General features: G+C 41.0%; 1 protein-coding gene across 13 annotated transcripts in view; it reads left to right on the top strand.

Annotated features, from left to right (window-relative positions):
• Window positions 1–50: 50 nt before the first annotated feature.
• The window catches only part of Eya4 (EYA transcriptional coactivator and phosphatase 4), a 236,177-nt gene continuing 221,858 nt past the window's right edge, over window positions 51–14,369 (top strand). For 6 of the 13 annotated variants that reach the window (XM_031380595.1, XM_031380597.1, XM_031380593.1 and 3 more), the window contains exon 1: window positions 52–493. The gene's annotated coding sequence lies outside the window, so the exon portion shown is untranslated. Of the gene's footprint in view, window positions 494–14,369 lie in introns of all 13 variants that reach the window. The other 7 variants (XM_031380588.1, XM_031380587.1, XM_031380585.1 and 4 more) reach the window with 3 other exon arrangements.

Genomic DNA, 14,369 nt, shown 5'->3' with positions numbered 1-14,369 from the left:
CCCCCCACACACACACACACTCAACCCCCCTCCTTCCTCTAGGCTACGGCTCGGCGCGCAAGGGAGAGGCTGCCCGCGGCGCGGCGCACGCTTCGGCGGCTCCCGGCTTGCGCGCAAACCTTTCCCCGGTCCGCGCCCTAGAGAGGGGACAGAGCGGAGGGGACCTGCCTAGGGACACCCGGCCACCACGCGCGCGTGCTTTCTCTTTTCTTCTGCCTTCTCCCGCAGCTCGGCTGCTCCGACTTTGGCTCGGCTCCTTTCGTCCTCCCCCTCGCAGCCGGCTCCCCCACCCCGCCCTGTTTCTCCCCCACTTGTGTAAGCTATTTGTTGGGGGTGGCCGAAAGGGATGTCCTGTTTTCACCAGAGACACAGCGCGAAGAGAAAACTTAGACACTGGAAGGAAAGCGAGTAAATACATAGATCGGACCCGCAGGTCACTGGCTGGGACGGACAACTGAACTTCGGGAGTCCAAGGCGGTCCGGGCCTCCAGAGGTGAGTGTCCTCTCTTCTTCCGACCGGGCTCCTGTAATCCAATGGAGGGGGTGTCCAGATTTGGATGATCCCCCTAAACTGTCCCCTAGAAAGTGCTAGCTGGACACTTTGTAGTGCGTGAAGGGGACCTGGGGATGGAAGACGCGCGCGCAGGGAGAGTGTGAGACTTGGAGTTCTCCCCGGATCCCACACCGGTGTCCTGTGGCCAGGGTCACTAGGACCTCAGTGATATGTTCGCCCAGGAAGACCCTCAACCATCCGGTCCCCAGTAACCCCTCTTGTCCAGCGCTGGGCGCAGAGGGCGCGGAACCTGAGTGAGTCTCGCAGCGTCTCGGGTGCGGATCCTACCTGCCTGCACCCTAACCCCTGACGCCCGGGGAGCTTGGACCAGACTCTTCCCACTCCCACCCGGTGACAGTTAATACTTTGTGATGACCCGCTACGTGGAGGAAGGGTGCTGCCTCAGTGTCCCCTGGAGAGCCATGAGCGCCAGGGTTTGGGTGAGGCCGGGCGCGCGTGTACCCAGAGGCCGAGCCCTGGTTTCCAGGTACGGGGTCGCAATCTAAAGATCGGGGACTCCATTTTAATGGTTTTTACATGGCGTGGACGAATGTCTCCTGTAGTGTACCAGGGTCTGTGAAATTAGAGGCGCCTTGTCAGAGGAGTCGTGTTCAGTCGAGCTCAGGCGCGGATGCTGAGGAGCAACTCTAACTTCTCCAAAGCCGAGGACCAGGCTGCGGAAAGCAGGTTTCTCTCAGAGCTCACTGGGTCTGGGGAGGCCGGGACATTTTAAAAGTTTGTAAAAGCCTGGTCAGCTGTGACTGGGAGACAAACCGACAGACCGTGTGAACCCGTTTCGTTTTGCACGCCACAGTAACCCAAACTTTTCACTTTATTTTTCTATCAGCACTTATTTTTTTCCCTTAGTATTCGAGATTCACAATCTCTCTGAAAGAGACTGGGAAGGTTTTGACCGAGTCTGTTGGCAGAGCGGTGGCAAAACTAAGGGAGTGTAGTTTGATTTTTGTCACCAGCCCCTTGTTTGGGATGTTAGCGCCTTATCTCGCATCTTTTAAGTTCCCGGGAGGCTAATGGGGTTTGCGGTTTGGATGGGATCGGTGGCGTGGCCTTCTTTTCTCCGGACAGCGTAGGGAGCATTCAGGGAGCCTCCTGAACTCGATTCCCCCCTAATCCCCGAGGAAGGCAAGCATCCCCGCGCGGGGACAACCTAGGTGGCGGCTCACCAAGCGCGTGGCATGTGTGTTTTGGTTTCTGCACAGCTCCACGTGGGGCACCTCCGTGTGCGTGTGTGTTGTGTACTTGATCTGTGAAGAGGTAACTGGAGTCTCGTGTTCAAACCCAGTGGGCCCTTGGCCATTAATTTGCTTTCCTGGCTGTCATTACAGACACTTCCAAAATCTGATACCTAAAGAGATCCAACAGGTTAGGTTTCACATTAAGAGCCCACACTTAACAGTTTTCTTTCTCCCTCACCCCCTTTGGCTCGGCACTCTGGGATCAACGTAATTGTTGGAGCGAAATACATCTTCTTGAATATGGTATTTTGTTGCTCTTCTCTTAGCAGCCGCCTTTTTGCACCTTTGAGAGCGTTTGTCAGTTTCAGCACGGGCTCCTGGGGGACCTAGGTGGGAGTCTTTAGGAGTGTTTAGCAACCGGGACTCCCATCAACAACTTCTGAAGTTTCATTTACCCATGTGTGACTGACAGCACTGGAAGTGACCGGTGGCTTTTTTGTTTGCTGAGTGCGTCTCTTTTAATTTAATTTTTTAAGTTTTAAGGCTTCTCCAGGACAAAACTTGTATATGAGACAATTCCGCAATAAAGTTTGATATTTAGGTAGAAACGGTACATACTTTTAAAATTTTTTTAAAAACACATATTTTGTCAGACTTATACCTGAGAAACAAAACCTAGCGGAGGCTGAAGGGAGAGAATTCTAAAACAAAATAATTTAATATGTTTTATGGTGCATTTTAAGGCATTTGCATTCAAAGATATTTGTACTTTAAAAGAAATATTATCCCAAGAAATGAAAAAAAAAAAAGTAGTAGCAACGTGAGACAGACTGTTGTGTGTGGAAGGACTGCCAGAGTCTGAGTTTTGTGGCAATAATGCCCAACACAGACAAAAGTTCCCATTTCTGCAAACCGTAAAAATAGTTACTTCCACCTGATTAAAGGCTGTAAGTAATCCAAAGGTAAACATTTTTGTAATGTCTGCACATGAATGTTAAAAACAAACAAACCAACATCAAAATCTTCGATATTAACAGCTTTGGCCATAACATACCCGATCTAGCTTGAAACCTCATAGTCTAATGATTAACTCCTTGGCCTTCCTAGTAAGAGGATGTCTGAAAAAAAAATCTGGGTTTCAAAAGCCTGCTCCCTGCCTTCATGAAGTAGATGAACAGAAACAGAGCACGCCGCTTCCCTGTTTTAAGACCACCTCATCTAAGGGAATTTCACAGTTGTAAGTGGAAAAGGGTATTCCGTTCTTCCCTTTTTATTTGTTTATTTCATTGAACATTGCAAATTTCTCCTTTCCAAAACAAAATTATGTATGTGTATTCATAAGTAGTGCAGCATTGGCTAACACATTCCAATAAAAAAGCTTCAAAACACTACAATTTGTGTAAAAAATAAATTGATTTAAGAACAGTTTTGTTCTCATTAAGAAATACAAACATGGACATTTAGGCATTTTCTAAAAGCTGGAAGAAAAATGTCTTTGTAGAGAAGTTTCTTTTTTGAAGGTTTGCAGATATCTCTAGGTTAAGAAGAAAACATATTCTCCAATCTCTAAATTTTCTTTTATTTATCTTCTGATTTATGTTGTAAGTAAATTTTACATACCCATAGGAAATAGTGTCTAGTTTCATGTTTTTTGTCACTGATGCAAGTTCTGTGTGGCTGATGCCATGTCTAAAAATACATTTATGTGACTTTATTAAATGTGATGAACCCAAGTTAAATTGGGTGGAAACTTTAAAAGGGTAAAATGATAGGAAAAACCCATGGCTGATGATAGAAAAGCTAGAGTTTTGGGAAAATGAACATTCTAACTTTTAGATAACAAACTTAAACTTTGTTCATTTTCATGCAGCGGAAGCTTGAAAGTTTCATGCAGAATTCAAGAATTCCCTTTTGAGATTCAGTGAAGTGCTAAGTCATTTAAGAATGTGAGCATTTATGCTGTTTTTCTATTATCTTCTGTAGTTTTTCCTATTGGGTAAACTTAAGAGTACTCAGCATTCAGTAAGCAGGCCCTGTTACAGGGGCTTATTCACCATACTTCTGTACTGCAGCTGCTGATCATATTTCACGGAGCTGTTAAAGCACTTAAAACCTAAAATTAGGTACTGTCTGGTTGTAAATATTTCAGATCACTCATTTGAGAAACAAACAGAAAAGGGTGTTATCAAAAGTATGGAATTCTGTCATGGAGGAGCTGGACAAACCTTTACGAACCACCTTATCATGTTAGTGGGAATATAACCCTGGCAGTTTCTTTTTCTGATGGATATTGTCCTTCCATACTCTCAACTCTCACACTGAGTGCCTCAGTAGAGTCTCTTAAACTAATTGTATTCAGAAGTACAGTCGGGGGATTTAATTACAACCTTTACCGGGTGAAAGAAATCAACACCACCCAGAATGGGTGGCAGTGCTGAGTACCTGCTCCTCTCATGGGATTTTCCTGGGGAACTAAGAAAGGACGTGCTCTCTCAGACGTTTGTCCTCCGGATGGGTTAGGTGCAAGAGTGTTCCTGTGTTCAATGCTACATTTCACAGCTTGATGTGTCTGAGTGAGAGGAACTGAATATTCATTAAATTGTGCATGGAGCCAAGCCTGGCGTCATTTAGCCTGAACTTGAGTGGAAGAAAATAAACAAGAGCCCCATATTCCAAAGTGTCACAAGCCACTTTGCTGTCTTTAAGAGGTCTGAGGACTTTGTAAACACTATTGTCACTTAATGTTGCCGTGGCACACATAGTACTTTAGGGTGTGCTCCAGTCACTTGCTGCTGAGCTTCCTGGGTACTTTTCTTGCTCTGCCTATGTGTTTGCTGTAAAAGGGTCTGAAAATTCTTTTGGATGCACCACTATCCTTAGAGATGGAACTTAAAAAAGACAAACAAACAAAAACAAAACAAAACAGAACAACCGGAAATAGAAACCCTTTCGGATCATCAAGCTCACATTTACAGGGAAGTTTAAGACAGTTTCAAAGAGTCGCTTCTAAGTCTCACGGAGCCTTTTCTGTCATTGAAAGGTGCTAATTGATCTTAGCTTTGACCTAATAGTCTAGTTTGATATTTGAAACCTGTCAGTATTGGTTTGGCCTTTTTCTCACCCTTTCAGTACATGGTAGATAAAGAAAGACACCCTGTGAAAATATCAGAAATGCTTTCCCACATCAAGCATTTTAATAAGACATATTCATAATTTAAAACAGTAAATTACTTTATTTTAATAATCTTTTGGACCATGGAAGGAAGAACCACATTGTCCTATTAGTAACTCAGGCCATTATCTAGTAAGTAGTTTTGTTAGGTTGTAAGACAACGTCTACAATCCCATTTGAGTATTTTCAAACCAAAGTCTTATTATACCAGTATAAAATATATATCATGAAAATTTATATCTGAGATGCTCTCTTAAGTATCTTTGTATCTTAAAGTACGCTTTTAAATAAAAGAAGTCTCAGGATGGTGGCCAGATAACTCTTACTTCAAGTCAACATCCTCTGGGCTCAACATGACCTTTCTGACAGGCTAGCTAACAGGATCTAGTTCCTGCAAAGCACTGCTGTGCAAAGTTTCCAGGGTTGGCTAATCTTAATCCTTTCAGTTGTGCTGTGAATGAATGCAGCAGGTGCTTCCACCAGTCCCATTTGACTGGTGAAAATGTTGAGATCCAGTTTTATGGCAGCAGAGTGGAGCCAAGGTCTTAACGTCTCAGCCCCACCCATCTCCTCAAGCATCACGCTAGGCTGTTGATCCCACCAGTTCGGTTTGGGAATTTTGGGTGAATGGTCATGATGACGTTCATTACTATTACCTAAGAGAAACTAGATGCTTGGAAAAGAAGCTTAATCATTCATTGCATCTGCAATTTCATAGATAACATTGTTTAAGACAGGCCACAAAATGCACTGAAGTGAAACAAATTTAAATGCCCATGTATTATATTGTGTGTGTGTGTGTGTGTGTGTGTGTGTGTGTGTGTTTGCACATGCACATACGCACCTCTCTAGGTCAGAAGACAACTTGTAGGAAATGGTTACCTCTGTATCAGGCAGGTTCCAGGATAGAATGTAGATCTTCAGTCTTGGTAGCAAGTCTTTACTCACTAAACAATTTTGTCTGGCCCTTAAGCACCTATGTAAAGAAACATAAATAACAGTCAGAGAGCTTTGTCCAAATGAGGAACAGTGCTAATAAATACTGATTCTGTGAAAACACTTTGTGATATTCTGCCAGCATCAAGAGTTCATGACCATCTTTGTGGAATATTTAATTTATGTTTAAAATTTTCCTTTACCTTTCAGGCTTTAGCTTTTAGTTTGATGTTACCAGTTTTGTTTGTTTGTTTAGATTTGTTGTTGTTTTAAGCTTGAAAGCTGATTAAGAATCAATCTACACCTTTATGTTAAGCCAACTCCTAAGAAACAAACGGCCTAACAGTGTGAGCAATGGCAATGGGTTTCCAGAGGAAGCCTTCAGTTATAAGTGGCCTGGTCCTATTGCAGAAATATCAAATTTATGTCCTTATTATGCTTTGCATGTATGTTTTCTTTCTAGGTGAACAATTTTTTTTCCTATAAATACCTCTTTTAAAACTTTAATGTATTTTTGTTTGAATTCAGTGGCTCCCAATGTTAGGTGTTTGTCTACTTAGCTATAGGCCTCTTTTATTCAAAAGAGAATTCAAATGAGGTCCTGCCAAAGAGTTGTCAGGGCTCTGTGTGACTCAGGAGTGCATACCCTCACAATCACTCACCACACTTCTGTTACTATCAGTGTTCCTAGAATTATTTACAAGAATCTTTGGGTGTATAAAAATCACTGCAAAAATGACAAGCCTTTTAATGACAATTCAGAGTACCTGCTCAAGTATCCATACAGTGTACCATCATTCAGAATCAGTGGTATGAGCCTCTGGTCACCACTACTGGAAAGGCTAAGGATCACATGATAAGTTTCTGTCTGCCTAGTGAGTTGGAGGTTGACCTGGATCATATTAGGAGACTCCATGTCCCAACAAATGAACACACAAACAAGTTCTCAAGTACTACACAATATCCATTGTAGTACTTTGGCAAAGGGTCTGTTCATTGACTATACTAGAATATTCTATTCACCTATCTCTGACTTCGTTTCAACACTGAGAACATTAAAATCAGTGTAAATATTCTTTTTCACATTTAGTTTTTTGTCTTGCTGAGGCAGGACATGAACCTAGGTACCTCTATGTAGGCTCTCTTGGCATGCCTCTTCTGTTAAGGCTCTAGGGAGCAATGCCATCACTGGCTTAAATTGACTTTCATGTAAACTAGTGCTGCTGTTTCTGTTCTTTCCCCTTTTCTTTATAAAACAAAAGAAGCATTTCTCCCCAAAGACTCCAATAAAATCATAAAGACTTGCATTCCTATGGTATTAAGTTTAATTCTGGTCACAAAAGCAACAGCATTAAGGTTGACATTCTATCTTTAATCAACTAGGTTGATTAAACCTCTTACTGAGAGGAGTATTTGATATTCCTTCATCTTCACAAGGTCATAGACACAATTTGCAGAATTCTGTGTAATTCCCAAAGGAGTGATCTGTTCATTGCATTTCACCTCTGCCTTTGAACTCCCTTATGTTCCAAGATTTGAAAAGACCCAAACGTTATGATAAACAGGTTGGGTATTCCTAATATAATAAAAATGTCCAGTGTGCTGAAAAGCAGGGATGATGTAGAGAGGCTCAAGATCTCTCCTCTAGCTAATCCATTCCCCCAAGCTTTTGTACATGAATGCAAATACCTATTCATATGTGGCTATTACTCGGGAAACTTTAGACAAATTTAATCACACTGTGGGTAAGTTACAGTCCAATTTCCTTCTGTAAGTCTGCTTGTAAGCTCAAACTGTTTCTAGTAGGTCTCTAAGAATGCACATCTTGAACTGGGGAGATAGGTCAAGAGATGACCTGAGTTCCAATCACCCCCAGACTGCAGTGGGAATGGTGATGTGCTCCTGGAATCTCTGGGTTTGGTGTGCTTTCACCTGTGTGAGCCCCAAGCTCCGAGACAGGTGGGTCCACAGACAGGTGGACTCCTGGAGACTGGCTAGCCTAGACTGTTGGCAAGTTCCTGGCCAGTGAGAGACCATGACTCAAAAGGAAGGTAACCAGTATCTAAGGAATGGCTATTGTTTGGTTTCCACAGACATGCATGAACATGTACCTGTATATGCGCTGGAACATGCACATACATGTACAATAACAACTTCAGTAAAATTATTGAGAGTGGTTTATTTGTTTTATATGAACATTAGGAGTTAAGATGAGGATAGTGTTTCATTTTGATTGGACCAAAAAGATTTCGATTTAATCATATTTTATACCAGCAGCCATTGCCTTTCATTATTAAAGGCTTTCTTTAAGATGAGAAAATGCTTTGGTACTGGAAGATGCTTACTCAATGTTTTTAATTGTTAGTACTACTGAAGATATGCAAATTTTAACATGAGATGAAGAGGTTTTAGCTCCTCTACTCCATACAGTTTTGAAGATGTTGGGGCATTTGATGTCTTATATACTTATTTTCACAGCTTTCTCTGGAAAATGTTTAACACAGGGAATTAGTCACTGTAAAAGCAACTCAACAGGCTTAAACCTCAGTCATTCTGTTAGTCCATGATCAGCTCTTGTTCTCTATAGACATAGTCATAGTATTCATTGTCACAATAAGAATAATTGTGATATCTTAGTGCTTCTCTTGAAGGACTGTTCTGGACTATATATCATCTTATCTCTCAAATATTCATATTCATTTACAATTACTACCAAGTCCTGCCTATACTTATATTTCTACAGAAAGTTCTGTTGCCTACAAGGCAGATTCCAGAGTCTCCAACAGGACCTGTGATGTCCTTCACTCTTAGAACCTTGACCAGATTGCCATTTCTTTCTCTCAATGAGCACACACGAACCATCTCCTCTCCAACCACAGGGAAAAATTCACTTCTCACATACACTTTTGCCATTCCCACTTTGTTCCTTTTGCATATGGTCTTAACATCACACTATCTTTTCTCTGCCTCTGCAACTTCCATTTCTACTTCTTTTCCAAGATTTGAATGCAAAGCATTAAACTCCCTCCTTAGAGCCCAAATGGGGTATTTCTTTTTCTTTCTTCCCAAAAGCACACAGTTTCCACCTTTAGAAAATCCCTTAGCACATTGACTGGACAAACATTGCTGTCTAAATCCTACTTGAGATGAGAACTGGCTGGAGGGCTCAGTAGTGTTTGTCATCTCTCTATCTCTAGCATACCACACACTGTTTGACAAATAAGTCTGTGCGCCAAATCTTCCTTTAGATGACTAACTAAAGAAGCTGTGTCTGCAAGCAATGGCCTGAGAGTAGACATCCATTCCTGCTGTAACACTGGCAGCAGTGGAGAAACAGAACATAACCAAAACCATGACCATTGTGGTTGGGAAACGTCAGCACAACTTCAGGGATTTAGATATTGACCCAGAGTAGAGCCCTGAGTAAGCACATGTGAATATGTGTACATACATGTGTGCATGCATGTGGGGGGGGGGAGTTGTTCACATGCATGTGTAAGCATGTATTTTTTTTTCTTTACCAAAGTGTTGGTAACTCAATGCTTTAGTAAGAGAAAGATTCTGAAAATCTCTGGAGATGTGGGTGTTTTATAGAATGTGAAATGGGAGGGACCCAATTCCTAAGCACAAAGGGAACTAGGGCTATGGCTGCCTGGGTGCAAACCCCAGCTCTTACAAAAAAATCCTAGAAAAGCTAGTTCACAGTTCTGCTGCTTTTGCCTGCTTTCTTCTGTGTAATAGAAATACTGTTTTCTTTTTTAAACTATTTTTATGAGAATAACATAGTTGTACATGTAAGGTTTCCATATGTGCATATGGATGGTGTCTCCTATGAGTAGTGCGATTTTTGTTATACCATTCAGTAGAATAACCTCAATAGATCCGGAAAATATAGTTGAAAGAGTTTTTTTTTTTTATTTTAACCTTAAATTGTGAAACATAGACTGTCTCTAATTCTAAAACTTGGGTTTCCTGGGCCATCTTGGTAAATCTGAGGTTGTATTCAGAGTTCCATATACAGATATTGTACACTCTCAAAATTCAGCCTTGACCAGTTGTAATATCTCTTTTATCAATTATTTACATTACAGTTAACTAGTTATATTTGGGCTTGAATTAATGTGCTTCATTAAGTAAGCTATGCAATTATAAACACACTCTACAGTGATACTGTTACTTTATAACTAACACTTGTATCCCCACTTGTTTTGTGAAGCCTAGAGGTATTGATTGTAAGTAAAGACACACATTTTCAATAATGTACTGACATGATGAATTCCATGTAAAAATAAGAAAAACTTTAGATATTGAGATGATTCTACCTCACCATCAAGAGTTAGAAATTATTCACACCTCTACTTCTAGAACTGACCATTCAGTCCTTGGATTGAGATATAATGGAAAGCAAGAAGTGTAAGTGGGAAGCTAAATGGCTGACTGTCAAGGTGCAGTAGGGGCCTGATGCATCTGAATAAAAATGGTACAGTCGATGCATTCCCTGACTCCCTCCCTTTAACATGTTTAGATCTTAATTTCCCCGTCTCTGATTATCGGAATCTGGGACTGGAGCATTTGTTCAGGGAGTGTTATTTTGTGCATAGTAAATTCCAGGAGACCCTGTCTTCCACATAATAGCACTCTCCAGATGCTATCAGGTAGACTTGGGTAGAAAAAAAATTACTCGCAGACAAGAGCACACAGCCCACGCAGTTCTTCACATCTCTTGATATGGTGAAAAGATGCCAGGGTTCTACTTTAGAGGATTGTTCTGCTCCCAGTCAAGTGTGGAGAATCCTAATTCCTTCCTCCTGAGTTAAACACAAAGGCAAACAATTCTCATTGGTCTGTGTTGATAGATGAATTTCACACAGAGGGCATTTACAGATAAGCTGAGGCAGGATGACCATCTTCAGCACGTTTTCCTTTTGCATATTTGTGTGGGAGAGGCAGACTTCCTGGGAAGATATTCAGGGAGTAAATATTTATTTGAACTACCTCTGCTAATCCTTCTTCTTATCACCATTATTCTTCAGACATACTTTTTATTCAGTTTTTGATAATGACAATACCTAATTACCTGTCCCTTTCAATGAATAAAAGAATTCAGTGGTAAGAGAAATTTACTTTCTTTACTATATATTGTCATAAGTGATGTTTTATTCCAACAGTACTGTCTGTCTAGAATCTAAGTACCTGATGAATTGGACCATTCATTTATTTGTAATGAGAAACTTTCATATGGAGGTGCCATACAGCTCAGCAGCATATGATTTCAAAGGAAGAGTGCTTGAGCATGACTCTGGGTTTCATACTAATGGGCAACGGGCAGCAGGCAGAGACAGAGAGACCCAGAAAGGTGAAAAAGGGAGAGAGAGACCCTGAGGAGAAAACCACTGGGGTTACAAATATATGTGCCACTACAACAAAGAGAAAAATTTCTTTGAACAAATTACCACCTAGGTTTCAGTTTGTACAAGTTTGGAAATTAAAATTTAGTAACAATTAAACAGCCCTGAAGAAAGTAATAACTAAGAATATTACATGGAAAAAACCCTCCTGTTTATTGATGTGATATTAAACCTAAGCTCTTACTGTCTAATTCTGTTGGATTTGTGTTTAACATACAGTTTATTTGAGGCTGATGTGCATGGACTGGAAGCTCGGCTGTCGTCCTGGCATCGTCCATGAACTGTTCAGGTGCAGAGGAATAATATTGTAAGAATCACTTTAAAAGCAAAAGACAGAACCTATAGTATCAAACACAACATGAGAGGGATGATTGTGTTGGCAGCTCCGAGCTGAGTGGAAATTTTATTTTTAACTGTGAAAGTTTACTGTGATAAACACAGGAGCACATTCATATTCTTAAGATGAGATGATTTCTTTTTTACCTTATAAATTAGAGACTGGAAAAATTCCTGAAAACCATCACTATGTCTTGCCTAGGAGGATTTACTTTCATTGTATTGGCTCTATGAATCATGTCACATGGACAGTACCACACTAGCCTAGAGATTTCATGATATTCACTAATTTATACACATGTAAAAGGCTCATGGAGAAACTTGAACTTGACCACACACAGAGAAAGGAAGAGGGAATAGGGAGAAAAGAAAGAGAGGAGGGGAAGGAGAGACAGGGAGAGAGACAAAGAGACAAGAGAGACAGAGAAAGAACTTGACATACATTCTATGGTTTGTAATGTAATATTTGAGTATAATTGTACTGAAGAAAGTAACTGTAAATTGAGTTCACCTTATGTGACCAAAGCATCATTGTAAGAGAACCAGGATCCTGCAGATGTCCATACATGTCTGTAGGGAGGTGACGTAGATGCTAAAAGGCCAATGAAGATGGAACAGGGCCATGCTGGAGGTGAAGGTTAGGGTCTTAAATGCTAGGGCTCAGCCCATGAGGGGAGTTCCGCCTTACACATTGACAGGAAACCAAAAGAAGACACAGCAAGTCTCATGACTATCCAGGCACTTTATGCCAGAAATTGAACAGGAAACCTGGTAGCCACTTAGGTACTGGAAAACAGCCAAAAACCCAGAGATTCTGTTTTTCCAAATGAGGACTTCCCTGGTTAATAAATCAGAGAATGCCCCCAGAGTATTTAAGTCCTGTATCTACTTTCTCCAGTTGGTTCTGCCCACTGTAGGTCTGAATGTGGTGAGACTTACTTACTGATATATATATATTCATAATTTTGGCATATAATACAAGCAGTCACTTCCTTTTCTTTCCATGAAATGTTTTTTCTTATCCCCCTGCCCTCCACTACCCAGACTCCCTTAGCCCACCTACTTTTTTCTTTTTTGCTTCCTATCTGAACAAAAAAATAAGTTATCTGTCAAGGCTTAGCTCAAATACCACCTCCTCTAGGAATCCTTCCTTGATGCTTGGGAAGAATTATTTCCTTTCCATGTAATATCATATTATTCTAGTTGGACTATTCATATGAGGGCACATTGTGTTGGACTCAACTTCATTTGAATTTGTCTGCTAGAGAAATTCCGAGCTCAGTGACATGAGACCATAGTTTTGTACCTCTTTACCCCCAACAGTGGAAATATTATTGATAATTGAGTGACTGGACTAGTGCATGCATGCCTTCTAAGAACATATGCTAAGCCAAGAATCCACAAGGAATGAATCCTATTTATGGTTTAGAAAATTAATTTTCTGTTGCTTATATTTATGGAAACTATTGCATATTATCTATTATGAATTATTCAAAGTTTCTTTGGTACTAAAATGAGGACTTTTTCTAGTGGCGTCAAGAAGTACCCAGCATGAGAGGTTTCTGGTTGTGAGACCATGGGACGCACAGTCCTAGTTTACTCTAGAATCAAATGCTGACCTCTTCAGTTGCTTTCTGATGAAATATACAGTATGCTATTTTAAAGAACAAAATGTTTAACCTGTGGAATTAAGGCTTTGATCTGAGAGGAAGTGTGTGTTTTGCTCAGTGTTTCAGACCTGGATTCCAGAGCTCCCCGGTGTATGAGAGGAACATGGAGACTAGGGAGTCGGGTCTTTGTTCAGTTACAATTGAGGAAGGAGCTGGTTTTGTTCAAGTTTTTGGTGGTTTGTTTTTAGGCATTTTCCACACAGAGATGAGCAAGACCCTTCAAAACCACAAACTTGCTTATGTAGGGAAAACCTCCCCATGTCCAAAAATAACATTAAATTAAGACTATTGTTTTCAACAGTCTCAAAAATTGTGGTTTGATTTTCTTGTCTGAATCATCTTGGTTGAAGCACACACTTGCACTGCATCTTAATGACGCATAGATGCTTGCTGTATCCAGCAGAAGGATGGGCAGAGCTCAGCCCTTCCATTTTTCTTAAGATTCTTCAGTCAGTGCCAGTAAAGAAGTTGGTCTAAATGAGGCTAGAATAAATAAATAAATACCCTGAAGCCTTAGACAATCTGCATCATGCTTTGCTTCTGTCTGACTAGGAGTCACAGACTAGAGTCAGAATAAGTGTATGAGTGTCCAGACTCTACAACTCATGAAACACAGTTGTAGTAGCATTAAGTAGTGCCAGGAGCTGCCTCATAGGACTAAGGGAAGGGATGACTGGTGTCACACAAGGCAGTCCATTGATACGGTACCTGGACAAGGGTCACCACCTCCCCAAGCAGGTAATCAAAGCACAACACACACTATTAAAGCAAGTCCCTTTACTGTAATAAAAATATTAATTATAATTATTGTAACATTTAAATAAAGACCTCGGAAGAGTTACCTGTGAGAAGCATCTGGAAGGGAGCAAGGGATAGAGTCCTGCTGTCTTATTGCTGTGAAGAGACACTCACTGCAGCAACTGTTAGAAAAGAAAGCATTTGACTAGGGCTCACTTATGCTTTCAGAGGGTTAATTCATCGTCATTGTGGAAGCATGGCAGCACTCAGGTAGATATTATGGTGCTGGAGAAGAAGCTAAAAGTTGTCTATCCAGATCCTCTGTCAGCAGGGAGAGAGAGCCACTGGGCCTGGTGGTCA

This window comes from Mastomys coucha, unplaced genomic scaffold (assembly GCF_008632895.1).
Source record: "Mastomys coucha isolate ucsf_1 unplaced genomic scaffold, UCSF_Mcou_1 pScaffold2, whole genome shotgun sequence".
Classification (NCBI taxonomy): Eukaryota; Metazoa; Chordata; class Mammalia; order Rodentia; family Muridae; genus Mastomys; species Mastomys coucha.
This window is presented reverse-complemented; position numbering and strand designations above follow the sequence as displayed.